Consider the following 24,687-nt stretch of genomic DNA (forward strand, 5'->3'; position numbering starts at 1 on the left):
TTTTTTTATTCATTATATGAGTAAGTCGACAAAGATAAAGAAAGATGTGGCCTTCAAGCTTAAATTGAAAAATGTTTTTATTATTGTCAGCTGAAAGTTTCTTAAAAGCTGCCAGAGAGACTATGATTTTCCTCAAATAATCATTCATTTTATCATGCATTGTGTTATCACTTTCTCATTTTCTATTCTGTAAAAGATAAAAATAATTACGTCCTTAAATCCTTCTACAACCCTCGTCAACGTGGATATCTATTGCTCACTTATTTATCATGTGCATGAAAAAGCTAAATATTGTTGTGGTCGATGTGGTGTGTAGTGAATGCCTCATGAAATCCTGAACACATATCTAACAATGGATCTCATCAGGGTCGGCCCAAATAATCTAAAACAATCATTATTTTTGCTTTTTTCTCTTCACTCATTTCCTTGTGTGTGAAAAGTAAGAGAGTAACATGTCTATGGATTATACTTTTAAATAAAAGGTACAAACAACTGTTTCATAAGAAAAAGTAGAGCATAGTCACAATTCAAAATTTGTTTTGATATGCGATAGATATTAGGTTTTACAATATACAACTCTAAAAAAATAAAATATTTAGTGTAATTATAGTCGGTATGCAATTTAAACTTAATTTACATTCATATTTAATAATCGGTATTTTTGATTGAAAAAAATATTTAGATAAAAAAAGTTGGGTACATAAAAATAAAATATACTATAGTTACTTTTTATTTTTAACAGGATTATTTTTTAAAAAAATTTAATAGTATTACTTCCTTACTTAACTAGTAATTTTAACATATACTATTAAATTAAAGTTTATATTATTGTTAAAAGCTAATAAAATTATATTTATTTTGCAATTTATAGAATTTATATTATTTATTTATAAGCTATAAATAAGTCTATATTTTTTTTAATAAAATAATAAATTATTTCTTTGGCACATTCCATTGTCTATATATATATATATATATATATATATATATATATATATATATATATATATATATATATATATATATATATATATATATATATATATATATATATTAATGTCTATTACATATGATGATGATGATGATAAATAAAACATCACGTAGAGACTTAAGAAAAAATATTTTAAATCAACAAATAAAAATTGCTTTCATTATCATTGACATAAAATCTGAAACTATCAAATAAGAAATAATAAAATATAATAGTTCTTTTGAAAAAAGAATAAGCTATAAAATAAATAACTCATAGCTTAATAGTTCAAAGATTGACTTGCGCAGTCCATATAGAGTTACATTTAACCATATTCAAATTAGATTATAATGTCTAAATTTTAAAGAAAAAAATTAAATTACAAATCTATTATTTATTTTGGTAAAATTAAGGCCCTTTAATTTCTAGGGCCCTTTTATTTATCTTGCTTTGGGTCGGGCCTGAATCTCATCATATGTATCACCTTTTATATGCATGGAGAAGTAATATATTGTCAATTCTTAGATGGAGTTATTTCGTAGAAGCAAGAGGACCCCTTTTGAATTTAGGTAAACAAAGACCATTCATCTTATAAATCTAAAATCTGCACTTGTGAAATTGTTATGATACTCAAACAATTAAAGGGTAGTGTGTAACGCCCGCAATTTAATTAATTATTTAATTAAATTATTTTTGGATTATTTTCGAATTAATTGTCGAAGTTGTAAATTGTTGTGAAATGTTGATTTAAGTTGTCATGTTGTTAGTTGATTTAATTGGTTGATTAATATTGGCTATTATTTATGAGAATAGTTGTAAGAATTATTATGGGCTTATTTAATGGTTGGTGATAGTAAAGGTGGGGTGTGAAAATTAAGCCCAATGGAATTATTAAGAATAACATAATTATTTGGTTAAGTGGAATAAAAGAAATTAGGTTATCAGTAAAAGAGGAAAAAGGTTTTGGAGATTCTTTGGAGAGTACCTAGAAGTGCAAAGTTGCAAAAGAGGAAAAGAGAGAAGAGGCAAAGGTTGGATGTTATGGCAGAAGCTAGGTTCAATTGGTGGAATAGAGTGGTCTCCAATCCAAGGTAAGGGTGGGGTTTTGACTCTATAATGAGATATAGGATGGATATTATGTAGAGATTGGGTCTGTATAAAATTGCTTCTGATTGCGTTTAATTGTTGTGGTTGATCCTGAAAATTAGTTATTGTTGATGAATTCGTTGTTGAAAATTGTTCCGTTTTGACGCTAGCATAGTTGTTCTGTTACCATAATTAATTGTAGTGCTAGCCGGAGATGAGAATCGAATGAAAAGCTGGATAGTTGATGAAGTCTGTGTGGCTGGAAATAAAACAAAACAAAAAAATGAAGGGAGTGACTGCTCCCTATGTGTGGAAGGGGAGGGGGCGTCCACCCTCTAGGTGGATGAAGGAAAAGGGGGCGCTCATCCCTTGGGGAAGGGGGCGCTCACCCCTAGAAGAATGAGGGAGAAGGGGCGCTCACCCCTGCGAGTGGTGGTGAGTGCCACCATACTGTTAGCATATTCCTTTTAATTCTTTTAGATGTAGCCTACATAGTGCCATTATTTTATTACTTAATTCTTGTACCATTACATGATATAACTTTCCTCATTTAAAATATAGTAATAATAGTAGTAGCCATGAATGGATGACAGTAATAGGATAGGAATTAATTAACCGGAGGTGATAAGCACTAGTAGTTAAATGTTGGTAATGGTAACAGTAGCAGATAACGAGTAGTAGAAAACTAGTGAAAGTTAATGACAGTAAAATAATAGTACTATTAGGATGAATTAACAGAAGTATGTACATTAGCTATCAGTAGGAATAGTAGAACTTTTAACTGATAATTAATTGGTCGTATAGTTGAATTGTTCGAGTAAATTGCGGAACGTTTGTCGCATATTTTGGTTGATTCGATGTGTTGCATATTTGCTGAAAAATGTGAACTTTCAGGTGGTGTTGAATTTTTTCGAATTGCCTTTGATTATTGGCAAATAAAAGGTTGTAGGCTTATGGCCAGTGTTGTATTGTGGTTGAGTTTCCGTTGAAGTGTAGTTGTTATTGTTGTTGTGTTGTCGTTGTTATGCTGTTGTTGAAGATTGTTGTTATCGTTGTTATGTTGTGGTTGTTGATAAGTTGTTGCTGTTGTCATTTTGCCTCTATTAATTGACAAATTCAAGTTGTAGGCTTATGCCAAAGTCGATATGTTTGTGTTGTTGTTGCATTCATACGTTGTCGCACTCATAGCATAAAAGTTGGGAGCTTATGCTCTGTAAGTTGGCCTGGATTGACAAAAGTTAAAGCTGAAAGCTTATGCCTTGTTTTAAAGTTGAAGTCTTATGCCTTGTTGATGCCTATATTAACTGACAGATTTTAAGTTGGGAGTTTTGCTCCGGTGATACCACATGCATTTGTATTGTACGAATCGCATTTCGAGTTGTTGTTTGATGATAAATTAGTCGATATATTATGTTGATAATTTTGTGGTGATGAATGTTGTTTGAAAGTTATTGAAGTGGTGATTTTAAATAATCTAATTCTAAAATATTGTTTATCATACACTCAATTATAATCTCACCCCTTATGTTTGAATGTTACCCCTATGTTGGTAACGTGCAGGTAATCTATAGTGAATTCTGCTTACCTTCATTAGTTCGAGTCAGGTGTTGGTCGCTCTGATACGTAACACTCAGGGGGATGAACGCGTGTTTTCTTCGTTGTTGATTTTATTTCTGCTGCTGAATTTTAAGTTGAGTTTTGTTAAATACTTTGTTGCTTTGAAGTCGTTTATGTTGGACAAAGATGTTATGGTATTTTCAATTGAATTTATGAATTCGCTGCATGGTAAATTATAAAGTTGTTTTATTTTGAAGACATAAAGTTGTCGTTAATTGTTCATCCAAGTTTTAATGTGTTATGTATTTGTTCATATACGATATAACTGTCGTTGTTATATGAAGTAAATGTAGCATCATATTTGTGTTGTGACTCTAATTTTAATATTATCCGCCGGGTAGGAATGAGGTGTTACATAGTGAAGCTCTATTATGGTTCTTTCTCGATTGACAACAAAGGGAAGATACATCTCAATAAGTTTGGGGTGAAAAGTAATAGAGATTTAAATTTTATGTGAAGTACATTTTAATAAATAATATAGATGAAGCAAAAATTGGAAACATGAAGGAGGAAACTTAAAGTTAAAGGCACTATAAAGTCATGCATGTATGCATGTGATCCATATATTTTCTGTTAGTTTGTATGTAAGAAAGTTAGTTATGATTGTTGATGTGGCAATAACTAACTCATGTAGTAGCTATTCTTATATATAGTTTTGGTGTAACTGATTTCATTTCTTCAATTAATCAATGAGAAAGTTACATCTTCTTCTTCTTTCCTCTATCATCTTTTTTCTCTCAATGCTCAATAGAGCTTGCTTTGATAGTATTAGAGCAGGTTTGTCCTACTCTATTTCTGTTGTGCTACTAGTTTTCTTTCGATCGATTGTTCATGGTGATCGAATCATCTTGAAGCAATTTACAATTTTTTACTTTCTCACTTTTCTGTTAGAGAAGATCTAGACTGCAACTATGGCGATAAATAATAACAACAATATGCAGAATCAGATACCGAATCTAGTTGATCAACTTGATCTTTACTATGTGCATCCTTCAGAAAACTCGTCAACAATTTGCATTGCACCAGCTTTATTAGGTGATAACTATCATGTGTGGTCGATGAAGATGAGAAGAGCGTTGTCAATGAAGAAGAAGTTCAAATTTGTAGATGGATAGATACAAGTTTCCAATGAAACTGATCTGAACTTTGCTGTATGGCAAAGATGTAACAACCTAGTGCATACGTGGATTATCAATTCAATCACACCTTCAATTGCACAGAGTGTGGTTTTCGTAGATAATATCGTAGATATGTGGAATGATCTTAAGGATTTTTTCATTAGAGGAGATCGAATTAGAGTTGCTCAATTGCATCAAGAGATTTCAAATCTGAAACAAGGAAACAAGAAATCCCAGATTATCTCACTGAATTGAGAGGCTTGTGGGAGGAATTAGATCAATATAGACCAGTTACTAGCTGCACTTGTCGTGTTCCTGCAACTGCTAAGCTAGCGATGAGAAACGTCAAAAGCTTCGAGTCTGAAGATAGAATAATACAATTTTTTATCGGTTTAAATAAAAAACATCAAGGAGTTGCATCACAAGTGTTACTCATGGATTATATGCCTCAAACCAAAAAAGTGTTTTCCTATTTAGTACTTACTAAAATGGTGTAAATGCTAACATTCATGGGCGGATCTACAGCCCAGCGAGCCCGGGCACCCGCCCGGGCTCAACCCCTCCTTTCGTTGTATACTCCTCATCCAATAGTCGATTTTTAGACAACACCAGAGATAAAAGTAATTTTTAGACAAAATTAAGGGCAAAATTAGTAAAAACAGGGTGTAGAATTTTTGAACAAAATCATGGACAAAATTTTTAGACAAAATCAAGGGCAAAATTAGTAGAAACAAGGTGTAAAATTAATAAAAATAGAGTGTAAATTTTTTTCCCCAAATTCCTTAAAATTTCTGATTCCGACACTACTAACATTCAATATCTGACAGCAACATTTATTTATATTTATATATTAATTTAAATCACTTATTTAAATCAACAACTTTAAAAAATAATAAAATATATTTTTAATTATAAAATCTTGAAACCATTTTCTATTATATTTTCTATTTTGAAGTTCGAGTGTCTTTTTTTGAATTTTAAGAACAACAAAATGAGAACAAACCTTACTTACTTCGGTTTGCAAAAATCTTCACTACATCGATTTTTATTGATTATCCTTCCAAATCTCAATTCGACTTGTTCAATTGATGGATTCGTGCTGATATTTAAAATATTGACTTTGCATTATTTCAGGATCATTCAATTATTGAAAGAAAATTTTAATTTAGTAAATAATAAAGGTCCATACATTTTAGAATTATAGTTCAAACATCGTTGTAAAAAAATATGGGAAATAAAAAATAAGATGAGAATGAATTCAAGAGAGAAGCTTTAACATATATTAGTATATAATATATTAGAAGAACACATATCATTCATTATAAAACAAGTTTATTTATAAAATATTGTAATAAAATTAAAAAGACTCCCAACACCAGTTTGTTTATTTATTTATTTAAGAAAAGTAAATTTCATAGTAAGTAACTTGTCACTCAAGTTTGACTACCGAGTCCGATTTAAGCATTTTCTTTAAATTTTCCATCAAGTATGAATCTATAGCCTCCTTCGGCTATTCCACCACCAATACCGCCTATTCCATCGCTTTCTTCGACTATTCCATCACCAATATCACTAATTTCTGTACTTCCAAAAGAAGGTTTATCCTCATCAATGTTATTATTGTCCTCAAAATCCTCTTCTCCAATTGGCATAATTCTTGCACTTGTAACAAGCACGACAAGGCCTAAAACCACTAAAATTAACCACTTACCCATTTTTCTCACTCAAAATATATCAAAGTAACTAAGAGACTTCTCCTTTTATAATGTAGGAGATGAAGTTGAGTAGTTGATTGCAAAGGGAATCAGCTTCTAATAATAATGCTACTAGTGTGTCGCTTTAGAAAGGTTAATTTGTTTTCACTTAAGATTTATTTGTTTTGATTAGTCTTAAATTAAATGTTGATTTATTTGTTTCTTATTTTCTCCGTCTCATAAAAACATTTTGTTTATGTTATGTGCAATCCTTAAAAAGTAAATAGTTATATTTATTTTAAAAAATGAAGTTAATATTACTTGTTAAAACGTGCTTATATTTAAAGTTGAAACACCAATTATGCTTAAGTAGTTGAGGTGTATAAGTCTCCACATCATTATTATTCTATTATTCATCTCTCTTCTTAGGTGAAGAAAAATCCAAATATAATTAGTCAATTTGTCTCACTTATTTAAGTGGAGGGGATCAATTTAGGGTGGAGAGAGATAGAGAGAAAAGAATGCTTCAAAAGAGAGAAAAGATGAAAGAATCATATTCTCGTTTTTTTGCAACTAGCCTCACTAAATCGGCGATTATGGATTTGTTAACCATCGGATCAAGCTCAAATTTAGAGGGCGGTTTTGAAATACATGTATCCATTTTCTAACCGTTCGGATCTTTAAAACAAGGTTTGAGTTGAGAGATATCATCTTCTCACTAAAGTTGCAAATTTGGGTAATTATTCAGCTCATTGATTCTTGTTTGTAACCGGTTTGCTTTGTGATTTCCAGTTGTTAGCATTAGTTTGTGAATCACTTTAAGACTCTCTTGTACCCTTATTTGATTATAGTGGAGCTACTTCTTTGCTCTGAATGACTTGTGGTGTTTACTCTCATAATGAGGGGTTTACACGTTAAAGTAGCGGTGTTCTTCTGTGCCTTTATTTGTTCGATTTGCTACCATATATATGTTGTTGGTTCTAATAGATTTTTGCAAGTTTAGGGAATTTTATTTTCCATCAGAGTGGCATCAATGCTTTGGATTACATGTTATTTTACTTGTTTAAATAATGGAATCAAATACAAATATGAAGATGGTATTGTTGAATGGTTCTGATTACCATTTGTGGAAAGGCAAGATGAAAGACTTACTATTTATGAAGAAATTGCATGTACTGGTGTTTAGTTTCGCAAAGTCGAGTTCTGTGTCTGATGAAGAATGGGAGTTTGAACATCTACAGGTATGTGGTTTTATTCGGCAATATGTAAAAGATAATGTTGATAATCATATTGCTAATGAGACACGTGCAAAAACTTCGTGAGAGAAGATAGAGTCCTAGTATGCCTCTAAGTCAGGGAATAATAAGTTTTCTTGTTGAATAGCTTCAGAAGTTTAAAGTATAAGGAGAGGACTTTTATTTCATATCACTTGAGCGAATTTTAAGGGCTCTTTGATTAGATGTCGGGAATGGGTATTAAATTTGATGATGAACCTTTGCGACTATTTCATTTGCTATCTTTACCAGAGTCTTGAGAGACGTTTCGGGTTTCTATCACAAGTTCTTCTCCTAGAAGTGTTGTTAGGTGGTATTCTTAATAAGGAGATGAGAAAGAAGGCACAAGGTTCTTCATCTCAATTTTAAGTACTTATCACTGATAATATGGGAGAAGTCAAAAAAAGGAACCGAAGGGTGGTAGAGAGAATAGCATAATCAAGTCCAAGCCGCAATACCAGAATCTAGAGTGTCATTATTGTGGAAAAAAATAAGACGTGTATATAAGTACTGTTATTAGTGAAAAAGGTATAACAAAGGCAATAAAGGTAAGTCTAAACAAAGAGATCATGAAGATCACTACGATGATCGTGTTACTAATGCTACTAGTGATGATATTGTTATTCTCCATGATCATGAGTTTGTTAATCTTGTAACAGACAAGAGCATGTAGATAGATCATAGTGGTGTTACATTGTGCAACACCCCAAATCTATCCAACGTTTATATTAAAATCAAAGTGCCAAAATTTCGACTTAACTTGAGGTATTACATTCAACTTTCAATCCAACAAATGAACAACTTAATTATAACGGATACATAGCACATAATGGTTAGAAGGACTTTAAATAATTAATTAGTCTTCAAATAATTCAACTTTAATAAAATAACTGCAGCGGTTTCACAACGTTAATACTTCAAAAGAAACATAGCATCCTTTAAGCAACTTAATCAATACAGCAATTTTTCAAAATAATGACTTTAGTTCAACTGGAAACAACATAAAATCAAATAAGCGTTCAATCCCCCCCGAGTGCTACGTATCAGAGCGACGACACCAATAAGCTACTAAGTCTTTACTCCTCGTTACATGCACGTTACCAATATTAAGGCACTGACGGACAAATAAAGGGTGAGATATCTACCAATATAAATAAACGCATGATAAATAATATATTAGAATTGTCATACCCAAAATTTGACCCACTAAGACTTGTCCCTTCTTATTTGTTTTCATTGGCACATCATTTAAAATATGTATGTATTGAAATATATATGTATATAAGTGTGATCAAGTTTATAAAATAGGTGTGTACTTCAATTCAATCTCTTAGACTTAACATCCATAAGATGTGAGGCCATTAGATGTTATTATAAAAATAGGAGTATACATTAAGTAAAAGTGTGTATTTAATTGGGCTTATTATTCATAAAATATGAGGTCTAATCTCAAAATTCAAAATTGTTTTTAAACTTGAGTTTTATAAACTTCAGTTTATTTACAATGTTTTGTATTTTTGTACTTATTTGTTTAAAAATATAATAATTTATTTTTAAATTAATTATATATTTTTAAATAATAAATATTAGCTCGTCTTTTATATGCTTTCAAATGGGTTTTTATTTCAAATAAATAACATAGCACAATTGGCAAGAAATAAGGCTTGCAAGCAAGAAGTCACGGGTTCAAATCCCACAAGTGGCATTTTCACACTTTTTATAACTTTTTTTTTCTACGCTTGTCTTAGGGTTGTCTTGAACAACCCTAATCCGCCGTCGTCGATTAATTGACAACGGCCGACAAACCCTTTCCCCTTTTCAATCTCAAATTCAAACCTTTTTTGGCCAATGATTAATCTATGAGGCCTCCCTTTTCTAAAAAAAAAAACCTTTTTTAAAGCTTTTGGCCGATGATTATCTATGAGGCCCCTTTTAAAAAATAAAACCTTTTTTAAAGCTTTTGGCCGATGATTATCTATGAGGCCCCCTTTTAAAAAATATTTGTTTTGGCCGATGATGATACTTTGAGGTCACTTTTTTATTTTTGCTATATTTGGTTTAGCCATGGTCATTGTTGTCTCGATCTGACAATGACCTTATCAAAACCTCAAGGTTTTGCCCCTTTTGCCATACATGGTCTTTGGCCTGTAATCATTGTTGATGGATTTTTTTTAATTTATTAGTAAACAATTGTCAAAAACCTTTTTATAGAAAACCTAAAGGCTAAATGGGTCCCCTTGAGTACAAGGGAGGCAAAGGGTTGCCTAAATTACCTACTTACCCAAATCTCTTATTTTTTAAGGGTTTCTCACTTGCCCAAATAAAGTGGGTGGCGGCTCTAATTTTTAGGCAGGTTGCTACAGCTGGCGACTCTGCTGAGGACTTTTTAAAAAAAATTAGGTTAACCCTAATTTAGTGTTTAGGTTTGGTTTATTGTTATGATTTTTTTTATCGAACTATTTATATTATTGTTAACTAACAATTATATTATTATAATTATCGTTATTATTAAACTTTTTCTTATTTTTATGATTAACTAACAATTCTAACAATATTATTGTTGACTAATAATTCTAACCATTGTACTGTTATAATAATTATTATTACTAACATTTTTATTGTTATTATTACTAACCATATTGTTATTTATTAATTCTAATAATTTCATTACTGTTATAATTATTATTATTAATTTATTATTATTGCTATTGTAGTATTATTGTCGTATTATTATTATTTGCATATAGATATCTCTAATATAGTATAATGAAAAGCATATTTCTTACCGAAAATATATATATAATTAATTAGGTTAATTTCTAATTAAGACGATTATTTAATAATGTAATATTACTATTTTAAAAAAAAAAGTTAGAAATTAATATTGTCCTTATTTTAAATATATTTTAAAACAACGGACATCATCACGACCAATTTCAATTTTACCTTAACATCTATTAAAAAAAACATAGCTGTGATTCCAATTATTCCCATGACACAAAGCATGTGTATATACTATCAATTGACATGATCAATAATATGTATTAATTTTATTACAAACTAATTCAATATATCTTCAATATTCCAACACTAAGCTTGGCCGCACCGCACAACCTCTCATCACTCGCAGAACCATTCGCCAACATACCACACAAATTTCTAACTATACATCCAACTCCCAATCTGTAAATTCATAAACAAATCTTTCTTTTAAAAGTAAACAATAACCAAATTAACACGGCAAACTTGTTGAAATAAGCATTGTAAATACATTTCTTTTTCTTTCTAATTATTACTAAAAAAATCTGTAAATTTTCAGATCCAGTTCTTCTCTCATGGAATGGTGCTCAACAAAGAAGAAACTCTTTTCAAGATGGAGTTTATGGAACAGCTGTTAGATTAATTATTTAATTAATCAAATATGGATTGAAATAATTAATTATTAATTAATTATATTATGGTCAAATGTTATTAAACACTAATTCTTGATGGATTGTTTGATTGGGCTTTGTGTCTGAATGGACCGTGATGGGTTGGACCATTCAGTTAAGCTCAATGAGAGGTCTCTGCCCTCAACCGTTTAGTTATTTAAGCGTTGCCCCATTAGACGATTAACATACTGTGAAAACCCTAAACGGCAATGAGGGTAGTAATCCTCTCATACTCATTCTCTTTGATGGTGTCTCAATTCAAAAGGTCTTCCAATCCTAAAAGGTTCTAAAAGGTACATCGTTCTAATTATTCTTGATTACTCTGTAATATTACAATATGCTATAATTTGTATCTATAGATTCAATTAAATCTATCAATTGGTATCAGAGTCGGTTAGATACATTTTATAAAGCTATTATTTGTTATTTTATATGAATCCTAATTTTAATGGATTAATAGATCAAGAACGCTAGCAATTTTTAATTCTTGAATTCAAAAGTTTAGTTTGACTAAACCGAACAACGTTCCTACAATGAGGTTTTTGTGATTTGACCTTTCTCAGTATACAATTTATGTGATGATGGATCGAAGCCTTTAAAACCTTTAACTTTCTTTCCCTGTGTCAATTTTTTACATACATATGGTTTAACTCTGGATCCTAATATAAGTGTCAATTATTAAATTATGGTCCATAAACAATTATTATTAGTGGATCAATCAATGTTACTAACATATAGTAAAATTCTCAAGTTGAGTGTATTTGAAACCGTGCACCCATTTAGGTGCCAAATTTGTGTGGAATGTGATTTCAAAAGAAATTAATACATATATCACAGGAGATTAGCTGTTTCATGATATACTTCTTCAATGCTTTATTTTTTTTTAGGGCTGGGAACTTATAAAATTAATCGCCAATTTATTTTAATTGCATTTATAATTTAAAATAAATGCATAAATAAATGAAATAAGACGTTGTACTTATCTTTGTGATTTGTTGAGGAATTTGAAAAAAATAATTTTTGATATTTATCTTGCATTCAATATTATTCGTTGCATGTTTTTTTGTACTTGATTATAGGATTTTATCTTAATTCTTATGGGATATCAAGTGAACCTAATAGTGATTGGTTTTTATTTGGAATAAATTAAATATGTGAATAAGGAACACAATTTACTGTTCATTCCAATCCATTGGTCTTCTATATAAGAGATAAATCTGGCTAATGTGATGAGTGGGACTACTTTCTTATCTGTAAGATATATATTTTCAAATATTATATTCTCAAAAGCATAAGTATAAATTATAATCATATTGATTATTTAATTTATGACACTTTATTATTTTCAATTTTATTATGAACGTGTTATTAAATTTAGTTAATTCTCATGATAATGGTCAAATCTCATATTTCAATTTGTGTGGTTCAAACAAAGATATTTATGCATAAATCAGTTATGTGAAATTTATGTAATTTATTTGGGAGTTTTATTTTTCTTGATAGATATCTTAAAAGTATGTAATATCGTTGCACTTCGTTTGCTTGCTGTGGAGAAAATAAATTGCTTTGTGTTGAAAAATTTAGATTCAATATACAACCTTCACCGCCGATATTTTAAGCCTAGATTGATAAATAGTTGTTACGTCTCGCCTATTTTCTAAGATTGAATTACTAAACAAATGTATTTTGTTGTGGCCGAAATGAAAATTAATTGGATGATTTCAAGTACCTTGAATGAGAATTAATTTGATGGATTCAAAAGTCTTGGAGCGTGATCCAATTTTTAGCTAAATATTTAGCATTAAATATTGTTATTGCTTGGGCAGTATATTTCTTGACGTTGTGATATATTTCAATCTTTAACTATAATGAGTTATTAAGGGATTGATTTTAATATTATATTATAATTAATTATTTGATATATTATGATCTTGAAATAAATTTCAATGTTATATGTATTCAAATTTTCTTATATAATAAATTCAAAAGATCTAAATGACATAAATATTTTGTTTTGAATTTACAATAATTTTATTATTAAATTACATATTGCTTAATTGTATACCTTCTCATTGGTAAAATATAGTAATAATTATTATAAAGACAATTTAAATAATTTTATCATTGCATTATATTAATTTAAATTATCGTTTTATATTTTGATATAACGATTTATGGTTGATTTATGCATTTTGGATGACACTATAATATTCTGCACGTCGTCAAAATTTGCAAGGATGAAAGTCGCAATCTCTAAGGTTAGTCATAATTTATTTTCAATCTCCTATGACTAATTATATAATTGCATATAAGGAGGAATTGTTTCTAATATTATCCACTCCTTTTTTGAAAAATACAAAAAGTGCATTTATATAGAATTATTAATTTTCCAGAATATTTTGAATTAAAAACACCATTAATTTGTATAATTATAACTTCACCTATCATGGATACAATTATACAAATTTTCTTATTATAACTTATAAAATTTTGTTCTAATTTTAGCATAACTTTTAAAAGTAATTCTAAATCCGCGTATTATATCGTGATGAAAAAAAAATTAGCAACATTACTGAATCAATTTATACGGTATTGATATGATAAATATATTATATTAATTTTTTTATAAATAATTCTAATATTAATAATGTGTGGTGTATATTTCATATTTATCTGACAGTTATATATCTTTTTCTTACTTATGTGTAAATGAAATTGATTTTAATTATATTATAATAAATAAAAATTTTATAAATTTTATTTATGAAATAAAACTATGATTTGTTGCTAATTTATGAATCATTTGAGATGACATTCGGATATCTTATAAATCATTAAAGTTTAATGGTTCCTCGGACAAGGATGAATGACATGATAAATGAGATAATCTCTTCGAAATTTTTTAGGTTAGTTGTAATTTGATTATGATTTTAAATATCTTATGACATATTGTATATTTGTTTATAAGGAGAAATTTCTTTATATTATTTTGTACTCATTTGAAAATTATAAAATATTCAATTATACAAATTTTCCTATTTTAAATTTTAAATAAAATATAATCAATCTTAATTTGCATGATTGTAACTCACCTATCGTGGGTACAGTTGTACAAATTTTGTTTACTAAAATAATTAAATTATTTTAATTTTAATTATAATAAATATTATATTTATTATATTTATATCCTATTGGATTTGTTATTATTAATGTTCTGGTCTGGGCCGAGCAGGCCCAACCCTTGATTACCAGCCGAGCAGGCCCACTTCCCTTGGGCCCAATTACTGGACAACGGATAGGGGCTGCCCGTCGCGAGGACCCTGGCCGAGCAGGCCCAAACCTTTGGGCCCACTTACTAGATAACCACCAAGGAGTTATCCACGCATGAAGACCACGCGTCACGTCTCAGCGAAGGATTCGGTCAACCATCTCCGAACCCTACGCTATGCGCATCCAGAACGTGAGTCTCCTGCTGACTCAGCCCTAGCATGGGACGTTCTGGCAGTTCCCTAGCACGTGGGCCTCCAGTTGGATTTGGCCCAATTAGGGAACCTTGGCCCAGCGCTGGGGGCTATAAATACCCTCTTTCACTAGAGGGTCAGGTATTCTATTCTTAACTCTAAACCTCATTCTCTGATAGCTACTGACTTAAGCATCGGAGAACCTTGCAGGTACCCCCCCCATCTTGCTCTTCAAGCCAGATATTGCGCCTTGACGATTCTTCTGATCAGGTACGATCAGTGGCGCCGTCTGTGGGAACCTTGCTCCCCCTTCTTTAACAAAGATCAAAGAATAACCTTTCACCATCGTCATGGCCAACAACAACACACCTAGTCATGATCCCTTTGTCCTAGAACAACTGACTGAAGATTCCAGCCGCGAACTGACGAACCGCCGTCGGCAGGAACGTGCTTTTGCCGGACAGAGGCAACAGATTCAGCACATTCAACATGTGCACAGCCTTCAACAAGTCCAGAACGTTGAACAAGCCCATTCTGAAGGACAAGTTCAGAACGGGGAAGACGGGCAGACCCGGCCCCAGACTGAACCAAATCAGCTCCAAGTGGTTAATGAAACTGATACCCGAGACGGGCAACCTGCTTCCTCGTTCACCCACACCTCTGGCAGACGAAGAAGCCGTAGCCCGGACGAGGAGGAACAGATCAACATTCCCGAGGGCGCTGATCCGACTGCCATTCTCCTACTCAAAGAGCTGCAGAAGACCAACCGTCTCATCCGCCAACAGGGCGACCGCATCCACGACCTGGAAAGGAAGCGACGATATCGCTCCCCCCAACGGAGACGCCATCGGTCACGTTCCTATTCCTCTTCGCGGTCTCCTCCGAGGAGAAGTCGCAAGCGCAGTCCATCTAGGTCTCGCTCCCCCTCGAGAAGAAACCGGCGCCAGCGGTCTTATTCCCGCTCTCCACCTCGAAAGACTCGGAAGAATCAGAAACCTGAAACCACTGAAGCCCAGAGTCTCTCACTCGAGCAGGGGCACCAAGGTCCCTCCAAAGCCGTGCAGAAAGTCCGCGAGCATTCTCCAAAAGACAACCGTAAAATCTCGGGCAAAGCACGCACTAAGTCCCAGCGGGGCAGACATTCAAACTCCCCTGAACCTAGCGACGAAGAGGATTTCCGCAGTCCCCTGTCCGAGCAAATCCGGCGTGTTCGTCTTCCCCGGGGGATGGAAAAACCACCAGCCTTGGACCACTATGACGGGACCACCGACCCCGATGACCACATAAGGAGCATCGAAGCTGTCATGGACTACCATGTGGTGCGAGGATCCATCAAATTCCGCATCTTTCCGACCACACTAAGGAAAGGCGCGATGAATTGGTACAGGAATCTGCCCCCTAACTCCATCCACTCCTGGACTGAACTGAAGGATCTTTTTCTAAGCCACTTCACCGCGTCTCGTCGGCAACCGAAATCAGAAGCAAATCTTGAGGCAGTAATCCAAGGTACCAACGAATCTTTGAGAGACTACCTCGACAGGTTCAACAAAGAAGCTGTCCAAGTGCAGACCGCGGACTACATGAAGAGGTACCTACTCGAACGAGGGCTCCTCCCCGGAAGCGACTTCAAAAAGGCCATCAAGATTGAGGAGGTCCACTCCATGAACGCCCTCCTTCGCAAGGCTCAGGCCTTCATCAGATATGAGGAAGCAGAGGCCGCGGCCACGAGAGCGTCACGGGGCAACGACGCCGCCCGCAGTTCAAACCATGAGCCCTCAACTTCGAGGCGCGGGCACGAGAGAAGGAAAGACGACAGGTCTCTCGACACCAAAGAACGTCGGGGACCTTCTGGTCGTTTCAACGAATATACCCCGCTGAACGCCTCACGGGAAAGGATCCTAGCCGAATGCCAAAACACTGACTTCAAAAAGTCGAACATCAGACCCCCGAAGTCAAACCCCGCAAGGCCAGGAACCGACAAGTCCAAGTACTGCAAATACCACAGGAGCCATGGACATATGACCGAGGATTGCATTCACCTCAAGGACGCTATTGAAACACTGATCATGGAAGGTCGCCTTTCAAAATACACACAGAAAGGGGAACCTTCCCGAAGGGACGACCGCAGAAACTCTGACGAAGGGAATTCGCCGGACAACAGGCCCCTACAAGTAGCCCTGTCAGTGACCCGACCTGAAGATTTCATACCATCGGTCGGGGCACCTGCCGCACTCAGCAAATGGGAAGGATTCCCATTTGCCATGGTCGTCTCCAACGGCGGAGATCCGGGCTCTCTCACCATCAGTTCAGTAAAGAGAAAGTTCGATGAGCTGCTCAGCGCCAACGCAGACCTCGGCCCCACACTGAGAAAGTTCCGAGGGAAATCTGAACCGATCACATTCTACCTGGAAGAACTACCCGGCGGAGCTCCAAACGCCACAATTCCTCTGCTCGTCCGAGCAAGAATGGCGAACTTCGATGTTCGACGGGTCTTAGTCGATGAAGGCAGCTCGGTCGACATCATGTACTCCCATCTCTTCCGGACACTCCAGCTGGACGACTCACATCTCACTCCCTACGTGGGTTCAGACCTTCAAGGCTTCAACGGAGCTACCACCAAACCATGGGGTTACGTCGAACTGATTGTCACCTTCGGAGAAGGAGAGGCTTCCAGGCAAGTCAAAACTAGGTTCTTGGTGATCGACTGCAAAACCCTGTACAACTGCATCATCGGACGCCCCACTCTGGCCGAACTGACCGCCGTACCTTCCACTGTCCACCTGAAGATGAAGTTCTACGAGGACCGGACGAGTGGCCACCATCAATGCCGATATTGAAGCAGCCAGAAGAATCTTCGACGCCTCCGTCAAAGGATTAGAACTGATCGCTCCGCCGACCAGCTCCAACAAAAAGCCGAGGGCCGAAGACAAGCATCCTCGAGGAGACCAGCATCAGACAACCAATGTCAGCTCAGTCGACCTGGATGCCCGGTTTGCAGAAGAAGAGCAAATGACTGGGGAAGAGTCGAGGTCGAAGTTACCTCACCCCTTCCGACCAGTTCCGGACGGAGATTTCGAGCTGGTCCCCTTGGGCGAAAATCCTGACAAAGCAGTGAAAATCGGTAAAGGGATCCCAGACCTCCCGAGGAAGCAGCTCATAGCCTGCCTTCAAGCCAATGCTGATCTGTTTGCCTGGAGCGCCGTGGAAATGCCCGGACTCGACCCTGAGGTCGCCTGCCTCCACCTCTCCATCAATCCAGCCGCAAAGGCCGTAGTTCAACGTAGGCGTCGGCAGTCTCCCGAGAAAGCGGAGGCTGCCGAGAAAGCTGTAAAAGACCTCTTAGAGGCAAATTTTATTTCCGAGGCCAAGTATTCAACTTGGCTCTCAAACGTTGTACTTGTTAAGAAATCTAATGGAAAATGGAGAATGTGTGTTGATTATACTGATGTTAACCGGGCATGTCCAAAAGACGCCTATCCGCTACCAAACATTGATAGACTGGTCGACAACTCGGTCGGCTATAAATTATTATCTTTTATGGATGCTTATTCAGGTTACAACCAGATCCCGATGGCGAGGAGCGACAAGCAGTACACCGCGTTCATGACCGAGTCGGGCAATTACTACTACAACGTAATGCCCTTCGGCCTCAAAAACGCGGGCTCCACGTATCAACGGATGATGAACAAAGTGTTCCGAGGGGAGATCGGCGACACCCTCGAGGTGTACATGGACGACATGATCGTCAAGTCTCGAGGGGATACCGACCACACCTCCCATCTCGAGCGCGTATTCGAGCGGGCCAGATCCTGCAGGATGCGCTTCAATCCGGAGAAATGCACCTTCGGCGTCCGAGCAGGAAAATTCCTCGGTTTCTATCTGACCGAACGGGGAATAGAAGCCAACCCGGATAAATGCCGAGCGTTCTCCGAGCTCCCTACTCCCTACAATAAAAAATCCATCCATGTATTAAACGGGATGCTCACTGTGCTATCACGTTTCGTCGCGAAATCCGCCCAGCACGCCCTCCCTTTCTTTAAACTGCTACGCAAAGAAGCAGCCTTTGAGTGGTCCGAGGAGTGCGAGCAAGCACTAGCACACCTCAAACAAGTACTTTCCTCACCTCCCGTCCTTTCTCGACCCGACGACAACGAGCCTCTGTACCTTTACCTGGCCGTCTCAAGCGAGGCAATCAGCACGGCTTTGATCCGAGAAACCGTCGACGGGCAAAAACCTGTGTATTTTACCAGCAAAGCCCTACAGGGACCCGAGGTACGATACCAACAAATCGAGAAAGTCGCCATGGCCCTAGTAATAGCGGCCAGGAGGCTACGATACTACTTCCTCGCTCACACAATCTTCGTTCGGACGAATCAACCCATCAAACAACTCCTAAGCCGACCAGACATGGCCGGCAGAATGTTACGATGGTCCCTCGAGCTTTCGGAATTCGACGTACAGTATGAGAGCAGGAAGGCGTTAAAAGCTCAGGCGCTGGCAGACTTTGTAGCCGAAATGGCCTCTGTCGCCGACTCACCCAACACAACTAAAGACAAGTGGACCATCTACGTAGATGGCGCCTCAAGCAGCTCGGGCAGCGGGGCAAGCATTATCTTGGAAAACGGCGAAGGTCTTATCATAGAAGTATCTTTAGTCCTCTCCTTCAACACGTCGAACAACCAGGCCGAGTATGAAGCCCTCCTCGCGGGACTGAGACTCGCCGAGGACATAGGGGCACGAGAGGTCAAGATCTACACTGATTCCCAACTCGTCGCATCTCATATCAGCGGCGAATACCAAGCCAAAAACGACGTACTCGCCGAATATCTCGCGCTCGTCAAAGATAATATGAGAAGAGCGTTGTCAATGAAGAAGATGTTCAAATTTGTAGATGGATCGATACAAGTTTCCAATGAAACTGATCTGAACTTTGCTGTATGGCAAAGATGTAACAACCTAGTGCATACGTGGATTATCAATTCAATCACACCTTCAATTGCACAGAGTGTGGTTTTCGTAGATAATATCGTAGATATGTGGAATGATCTTAAGGATTTTTTCATTAGAGGAGATCGAATTAGAGTTGCTCAAATGCATCAAGAGATTTCAAATCTGAAACAAGGAAACAAGAAATCCCAGATTATCTCACTGAATTGAGAGGCTTGTGGGAGGAATTAGATCAATATAGACCAGTTACTAGCTGCACTTGTCGTGTTCCTGCAACTGCTAAGCTAGCGATGAGAAACGTCAAAAGCTTCGAGTCTGAAGATAGAATAATACAATTTTTTATCGGTTTAAATAAAAAACATCAAGGAGTTGCATCACAAGTGTTACTCATGGATTATATGCCTCAAATCAAAAAAGTGTTTTCCTATTTAGTACTTACTAAAATGGTGTAAATGCTAACATTCATGGGCGGATCTACAGCCCAGCGAGCCCGGGCACCCGCCCGGGCTCAACCCCTCCTTTCGTTGTATACTCCTCATCCAATAGTCGATTTTTAGACAACACCAGAGATAAAAGTAATTTTTAGACAAAATTAAGGGCAAAATTAGTAAAAACAGGGTGTAGAATTTTTGAACAAAATCATGGACAAAATTTATAGACAAAATCAAGGGCAAAATTAGTAGAAACAAGGTGTAAAATTAATAAAAATAGAGTGTAAATTTTTTTCCCCAAATTCCTTAAAATTTATGATTCCGACACTACTAACATTCAATATCTGACAGCAACATTTATTTATATTTATATATTAATTTAAATCACTTATTTAAATCAACAACTTTAAAAAAATAATAAAATATATTTTTAATTATAAAATCTTGAAACCATTTTCTATTATATTTTCTATTTTGAAGTTCGAGTGTCTTTTTTTGAATTTTAAGAACAACAAAATGAGAACAAACCTTACTTACTTCGGTTTGCAAAAATCTTCACTACATCGATTTTTATTGATTATCCTTCCAAATCTCAATTCGACTTGTTCAATTGATGGATTCGTGCTGATATTTAAAATATTGACTTTGCATTATTTCAGGATCATTCAATTATTGAAAGAAAATTTTAATTTAGTAAATAATAAAGGTACATACATTTTAGAATTATAGTTCAAACATCGTTGTAAAAAAATATGGGAAATAAAAAATAAGATGAGAATGAATTCAAGAGAGAAGCTTTAACATATATTAGTATATAATATATTAGAAGAACACATATCATTCATTATAAAACAAGTTTATTTATAAAATATTGTAATAAAATTAAAAAGACTCCCAACACCAGTTTGTTTATTTATTTATTTAAGAAAAGTAAATTTCATAGTAAGTAACTTGTCACTCAAGTTTGACTACCGAGTCCGATTTAAGCATTTTCTTTAAATTTTCCATCAAGTATGAATCTATAGCCTCCTTCGGCTATTCCACCACCAATACCGCCTATTCCATCGCTTTCTTCGACTATTCCATCACCAATATCACTAATTTCTGTACTTCCAAAAGAAGGTTTATCCTCATCAATGTTATTATTGTCCTCAAAATCCTCTTCTCCAATTGGCATAATTCTTGCACTTGTAACAAGCACGACAAGGCCTAAAACCACTAAAATTAACCACTTACCCATTTTTCTCACTCAAAATATATCAAAGTAACTAAGAGACTTCTCCTTTTATAATGTAGGAGATGAAGTTGAGTAGTTGATTGCAAAGGGAATCAGCTTCTAATAATAATGCTACTAGTGTGTCGCTTTAGAAAGGTTAATTTGTTTTCACTTAAGATTTATTTGTTTTGATTAGTCTTAAATTAAATGTTGATTTATTTGTTTCTTATTTTCTCCGTCTCATAAAAACATTTTGTTTATGTTATGTGCAATCCTTAAAAAGTAAATAGTTATATTTATTTTAAAAAATGAAGTTAATATTACTTGTTAAAACGTGCTTATATTTAAAGTTGAAACACCAATTATGCTTAAGTAGTTGAGGTGTATAAGTCTCCACATCATTATTATTCTATTATTCATCTCTCTTCTTAGGTGAAGAAAAATCCAAATATAATTAGTCAATTTGTCTCACTTATTTAAGTGGAGGGGATCAATTTAGGGTGGAGAGAGATAGAGAGAAAAGAATGCTTCAAAAGAGAGAAAAGATGAAAGAATCATATTCTCGTTTTTTTGCAACTAGCCTCACTAAATCGGCGATTATGGATTTGTTAACCATCGGATCAAGCTCAAATTTAGAGGGCGGTTTTGAAATACATGTATCCATTTTCTAACCGTTCGGATCTTTAAAACAAGGTTTGAGTTGAGAGATATCAGCTTCTCACTAAAGTTGCAAATTTGGGTAATTATTCAGCTCATTGATTCTTGTTTGTAACCGGTTTGCTTTGTGATTTCCAGTTGTTAGCATTAGTTTGTGAATCACTTTAAGACTCTCTTGTACCCTTATTTGATTATAGTGGAGCTACTTCTTTGCTCTGAATGACTTGTGGTGTTTACTCTCATAATGAGGGGTTTACACGTTAAAGTAGCGGTGTTCTTTTGTGCCTTTATTTGTTCGATTTGCTGCCATATATATGTTGTTGGTTCTAATAGATTTTTGCAAGTTTAGGGAATTTTATTTTCCATCAGAGTGGCATCAATGCTTTGGATTACATGTTATTTTACTTGTTTAAATAATGGAATCAAATACAAATATGAAGATGGTATTGTTGAATGGTTCTGATTACCATTTGTGGAAAGGCAAGATGAAAGACTTACTATTTATGAAGAAATTGCATGTACTGGTGTTTAGTTTCGCAAAGTCGAGTTCTGTGTCTGATGAAGAATGGGAGTTTGAACATCTACAGGTATGTGGTTTTATTCGGCAATATGTAAAAGATAATGTTGATAATCATATTGCTAATGAGACACGTGCAAAAACTTCGTGAGAGAAGATAGAGTCCTAGTATGCCTCTAAGTCAGGGAATAATAAGTTTTCTTGTTGAATAGCTTCAGAAGTTTAAAGTATAAGGAGAGGACTTTTATTTCATATCACTTGAGCGAATTTTAAGGGCTCTTTGATTAGATGTCGGGAATGGGTATTAAATTTGATGATGAACCTTTGCGACTATTTCATTTGCTATCTTTACCAGAGTCTTGAGAGACGTTTCGGGTTTCTATCACAAGTTCTTCTCCTAGAAGTGTTGTTAGGTGGTATTCTTAATAAGGAGATGAGAAAGAAGGCACAAGGTTCTTCATCTCAATTTTAAGTACTTATCACTGATAATATGGGAGAAGTCAAAAAAAGGAACCGAAGGGTGGTAGAGAGAATAGCATAATCAAGTCCAAGCCGCAATACCAGAATCTAGAGTGTCATTATTGTGGAAAAAAATAAGACGTGTATATAAGTACTGTTATTAGTGAAAAAGGTATAACAAAGGCAATAAAGGTAAGTCTAAACAAAGAGATCATGAAGATCACTACGATGATCGTGTTACTAATGCTACTAGTGATGATATTGTTATTCTCCATGATCATGAGTTTGTTAATCTTGTAACAGACAAGAGCATGTAGATAGTTCATAGTGGTGTTACATTGTGCAACACCCCAAATCTATCCAACGTTTATATTAAAATCAAAGTGCCAAAATTCCGACTTAACTTGAGGTATTACATTCAACTTTCAATCCAACAAATGAACAACTTAATTATAACGGATACATAGCACATAATGGTTAGAAGGACTTTAAATAATTATTTAGTCTTCAAATAATTCAACTTTAATAAAATAACTGCAGCGGTTTCACAACGTTAATACTTCAAAAGAAACATAGCATCCTTTGAGTGGTCCGAGGAGTGCGAGCAAGCACTAGCACACCTCAAACAAGTACTTTCCTCACCTCCCGTCCTTTCTCGACCCGACGACAACGAGCCTCTGTACCTTTACTTGGCCGTCTCAAGCGAGGCAGTCAGCACGGCTTTGATCCGAGAAACCGTCGACGGGCAAAAACCTGTGTATTTTACCAGCAAAGCCCTACAGGGACCCGAGGTACGATACCAACAAATCGAGAAAGTCGCCATGGCCCTAGTAATAGCGACCAGGAGGCTACGATACTACTTCCTCGCTCACACCATCTTCGTTCGGACGGATCAACCCATCAAACAACTCCTAAGCCGACCAGACATGGCCGGCAGAATGTTACGATGGTCCCTCGAGCTTTCGGAATTCGACGTACAGTATGAGAGCAGGAAGGCGTTAAAAGCTCAGGCGCTGGCAGACTTCGTAGCCGAAATGACCTCTGTCGCCGACTCACCCAACGCAACTAAAGACAAGTGGACCATCTACGTAGATGGCGCCTCAAGCAGCTCGGGCAGCGGGGCAGGCATTATCTTGGAAAACGGCGAAGGTCTTATCATAGAAGTATCTTTAGTCCTCTCCTTCAACACGTCGAACAACCAGGCCGAGTATGAAGCCCTCCTCGCGGGACTGAGACTCGCCGAGGACATAGGGGCACGAGAGGTCAAGATCTACACTGATTCCCAACTCGTCGCATCTCATATCAGCGGCGAATACCAAGCCAAAAACGACGTACTCGCCGAATATCTCGCGCTCGTCAAAGATAAGATGAAAAAATTCGCCAAAGCGGAAGTCGAGCATATCCCCCGAGAACACAACTCGCGCGCCGACATACTGTCCAAACTTGCGAGCACGAGAAAGAAAAGGGGAAACAAATCGGTTATCCAAGAAATTCTGCCCAGGCCAAGTATAGGCAATAACGCGCGAACTCTACAGATATTTGCCATCGGGGACGACGAATGCTGGATGACCCCAGTGTACAACTTCCTCACAAAAGACGAGCTCCCCGCCGACGCGAAAGAAGCCTCAACAATTAAGAGACGAGCGTGCTCATACACTATCCTCGAAAACAAGCTGTACCGACGAGGCTTCTCCATCCCCCTCCTTAAATGCATCGATGCCTCGCAAGCGCTAGAGGTACTCCAGGAACTCCATGATGGAATCAACGGCCAGCACCTCGGTGGACGGTCACTAGCTAGGAAAGCCCTCA

Source organism: Vicia villosa, linkage group LG1, assembly GCF_029867415.1.
Source record: "Vicia villosa cultivar HV-30 ecotype Madison, WI linkage group LG1, Vvil1.0, whole genome shotgun sequence".
NCBI classification, from domain to species: Eukaryota; Viridiplantae; Streptophyta; class Magnoliopsida; order Fabales; family Fabaceae; genus Vicia; species Vicia villosa.